This window comes from Setaria italica, chromosome III (genome assembly GCF_000263155.2).
Source record: "Setaria italica strain Yugu1 chromosome III, Setaria_italica_v2.0, whole genome shotgun sequence".
Taxonomy (NCBI): domain Eukaryota; kingdom Viridiplantae; phylum Streptophyta; class Magnoliopsida; order Poales; family Poaceae; genus Setaria; species Setaria italica.
Window position 1 is genome coordinate 20,693,072 of NC_028452.1, and position 4,540 is coordinate 20,697,611.

Consider the following 4,540-nt stretch of genomic DNA (forward strand, 5'->3'; position numbering starts at 1 on the left):
CGATGATAGAGCCACATCCTAACCATTGAACCACAACATAGTTTCTTGCGTACTTCTCGGAATAATTATACTTGTTTTGTTCAAAACGCCAAGAGGTATGGGGTAAATTGCTCGGCGCCAAGGCCTACTGCGCCAAGCTTGGCGTCAAGATCCACGACGCCAAGGCTTGGCGCTATCCGCCACGTCGGCATCCACGTCAGCAGCTGCGCATGGATCTTGGCGCCAGGATGGCTGGCGCCGAGATGTGTAAGCTTGGTGCCATCCCGCGAAGCTAAGGGTTTAGATTTTGAAATGGTTCCGCTAGGAGCGTATTTGTGAGAATCTTTAAAAAAGGACTAAAAAAACAAAAAAAAGATGGGAGATTGACATCAACATTGTCCTCCGCCCACCTTCAATCCGAGGCCCTAGCGGTATGCACGCTCCGCGTGCGCGTTGCCTGCATTGTTGCCCCTATGCCATGTGTCCATGCTCACTGAAGAGCCGACGCCGAAAGCGCGATCACGTTCATCATCCCTTGCTGTGAGACACCACTGAGGAAGTGGTGGCGCCCAAGGACGAGGGAGTCCAAAGGATGGAGGAAGCGGGAGACCGGGCATGGCCACGTGCGTAGGCTCACCGAGGCCATCACAGGGCTGCCCACGGTGTACGAGATGGAGGCGAAGCATATGCTTCGAAGGCATGCTCAATGTGGTGCTCCTTAGCCTTCGAGACCTCTTTGAGGCAGCTCATTAGGCTCAAAAATCGGGTGCACGAGGATGGCGACGTCACTAGAGCCTATGAGTACAACCATGTGGCTCATCTCTTTCGAGTTCCATTTTGTCTATCCCGGTTTGTCTAGCAAACTCGTGCCTTCTAACTTCCTATACGGCGCCATAGCAATCATGGTGAGAAAGATTTTTGTGTAGGGGTATTCGATCCAAGTATGAATGCATAATTATGTGGTGATCAATAAAATGGTCCGTATGTAGATACTTCAAATTACCTTTTAAAAAATTTATGGCTCCTTTGAAATGCAGGAAAGGAAAAACGCTGGAATATGAAAAATATAAGAATATGATAGGAATGTAGTTGCAAACCAGATGAATGGAAAATATAGGAATTTTGATTTGTTTGGATAAATCATTGGAAAATGTAGGAATTCTAAAGGAATTGTAGCCACAGTAAAGTTGTCTTTCTTTCACTAGTTGATTAGACATGGCTAAAATTTCTATTACACACCTATAATTGGCTCCCACATACTAGAATCACCATTAACTAGAAGCAACAACATTGAGTTTATCGCGTTTGTGCATAGGAATTTTACCAAGACTCCAAGAGATTTGTGTGGATGCTAGAAATCAGTTGGAATCAGAGTAGATTCCTATGGAACACTATTCACATTTTCTGCAAATCAAATGATATATAGGGTAGATAGGAACAATTAATTTGTAAACAGTATTCCTATAAAAATCCTTAAAAAAAATCTGCAGTCCAAAGGATCCCTTACATTCTTCATATCCTAATATGATTCCAGATATGGTGAGGGAGATAAAATATAAAAAATAAGAGGGACATCCAAGATAATCAATAGTAACACGAACAATATCCTAGGCTGAATTTACCGAGGTGTGGGTTGCTCAGTTATCTTCTATTAGAAGAAAAGGAGAAAACCTGATTTTGTTTCGGTTGTCAAAAGATAGAGCCGTTATACATAGCAGCGCGTAATCTTTCGGGTCTTACGTCACCGACTCACCGTACCTCGTCTCAAACCCAGCAATTCACGGGAGCATCGATCCTTTCTTCTCCTCACGGGAATACAGTGGCCTCCAAAGTCAGAGACAAGAGGCGATCCTTTACCTTGGCAATGGTTTTTAGTAACTCCTTGAGCGTTGCGAAGCAACCAATCACGACCTTGAGTGTGGCGAGGTAAGTCGCAGTTCGCAAGTATTCCGGTAATCCGGTCCAACGGAAACCACAGTTCATCGAAAACAGGAAAACGAAAACCACAGTCCGCCACAGGCAAGGCGAGAGCGCGTGGGACCTGTAACCTGTTCGCTGGAGCCAAGGCAAGCGATTCGGCAAATTCATGCCTTGTTTTTCCAGCTTGGCAGGTCAGATGACACGGGCTCAGGCCCGGCTTAGGGGCCGGTGAGGCGACCGCTGGGGGCCATTGCCGGATAGAGGCCCAAAAACAAATGTATCTTCCTAAATAATATTTGAGGTAATAATTTTAGTATTATTTTACCACTCGTTTAGTTTGCACCATCAACATTGTATAATAATTAAATATATGTCATTAAGTATTAGTATCTTCCCTATCATGTTACAAAATAAAAAAATATTTATCTTGAAGGGCACATGATGTCCGATTCGCTCCGGAGCCCTCAAAATCATAGAGCCGGCCCTGCACGGGCTTCATGGTACAGTACTAGTCTTTTTCTGGGCCAATGGTTTTGGAATCCGCAGGCGCAGCCCCCACTGGGCCTTCCCTTTTTTCCAACTTTGGCACTATGCAAAAAGAAGATTTCTCGTCACATCAAACTTGCAGTACATGCATGGAGTACTAAATGTAGACGAAATCAAAAACTAATTGCACAGTTTTGTTGTACTTTGCGAGATGAATCTTTTGAGCCTAATTAGTCAATGTTTGGACAATAATTCACGAATACAAACGAAATGCTACAGTTGCGCATTTATGGCAAAATGCAAACTTCGCCACTCCCAATTTGGGAACTAAACAAGGTCTTGGTAGCATGCTTGTACTTCTGCACAGATTTTTTTTCGTCGGTTCTATCGTTGGACACTAAATCTTTACAACACAGCAAATTTAAGGCCTGTTTGAATACAAACTCCTAAAGTTTCGTAGTGTACTAAAGTTTAGGAACCTCAAATTGCTAGTCCTAAAGTTTAGTACAGGGCTGTTTGGATGGACTATTAATCTTTAGGACCTTAGAGGGAAAATATCATTTTTACCCCCCAATTACTCCTCTAAACTACCTCTCACTGTTCACGTCATTAATGCATGCGAGGGCAATAGGGGTAAAGGGGACCTGGGGACCACTTTTAGGAGAAATAGGATCCATTATTACCCTTGGCCCTCCTAATGAAAATGGCCCTCCTAAAATTTAGGAGTGCACTTTTAGGATCCGTGTTTGGATGCACAAGTCCTAAAAGTGTCATAAAAGTGGATTCCTAATCTTTAGGAGGGTGCATCCAAACAGGGCCTAAATATATACAAGTCCAGAATTTCAAAAGTACATTGAGAACATATTGGCAAGGTTCCATAACATCTAAATTCAACATGCAGGTAACTTTGAAGTTTGCTGAAATAACAATATAGTAAATAGTTCAAATATGAAGTAATGTCTCAAATAAATAGAAGAACGCTTTTTCTCACAGTCATGAAAGTCTCTATTATGTCATTCCCAGTTGCTTTGGACAAAAAAAAAATATCTCACTAAATACTGACAAGCAATTATTTACATGTAAAATCAAGTCGAATAAATGGTCCAAGGTTTGGCACAAGACACCCAATAATCTAACTTCAGTTTTTTTTGCTGATAATTAAGTGAACATTTGACATTGCAAATTTACAATCAACAACAAAGGGGTGTCCTGTGAAGGCCTCTGCAAAGACTAAGAGAATAGTCTTTGTTGTCCCTAGGGCATGTTCGCTTCAGCTTATAAGCCGGCTGAAAAGCTGAAACGTCTGATTTGTTGTGAGAGGAAAACACTGTTTGGTGGCTGATAAGCCGACTGAATAAGCTGAAGCGAACAAGCCTTAGAGTACAAATGGTTAACCTCACCGTGACTGTGGGTCTGTGGCAGTGCAGCTCATGTTGCTTTAGTTAAGTGGACTAACCATCGACTTTTCGGCCTGTTCGCTTGAGATTTTTTGACGGACTGCAGCTGTTGCTGTAACAGCCCAGCCATTTGGCTGCGCCCCAAACAGCAACAACCCAGCAACCTGTCAAACAGCTGCGCTTATTTTCTTAGGCCGCACTCGCACCGCGTCTCCGCCCGGTGCCTCCCCGCACCGCATCTCCGCCCGGCCCCTCCCGACAAATACCTTTTTCCCCATCTCCCGTTGCCTCCCACCGACACCCCACACTCTGCCTGGCACCGCCGCGCACCCCACCTCGCCCAGCCCCTCCCCTGCCGCCGCCACCCTCCGCCCCGCCGTCGCCGCCCTACCCAGCTCCACCGTCGTTGCCCGCCCACGGATCTGCTGCCGCCCATCCCACCTTCACCCGGCCCTCCCCCACCGCTAGCCAGCCCGCCGCCCTCCGCCCCACTGTCGTTGCCCACCCATGGATCTGCCGCCGTCCACCGCGCCTTCGCCCGGCCCCTCCCCCGCCGCTAGCCAGCCCGCCGCCGCCGCCTTCCGTCCCACCCAGCTCTGCCGTCATCGTTCACCCAATCCGTCGCCGCCCACCCCGCCTCGGCCAACCCCTCCCCCGTCGCCAGCTAGCCCGCCAACGCCGCCCTCAGCCCCACCGTCGTCGCCCGCCCACGGATCCGCCGGAGCAAGGGCACGACATCGCCCCTGGATGCACTGCCG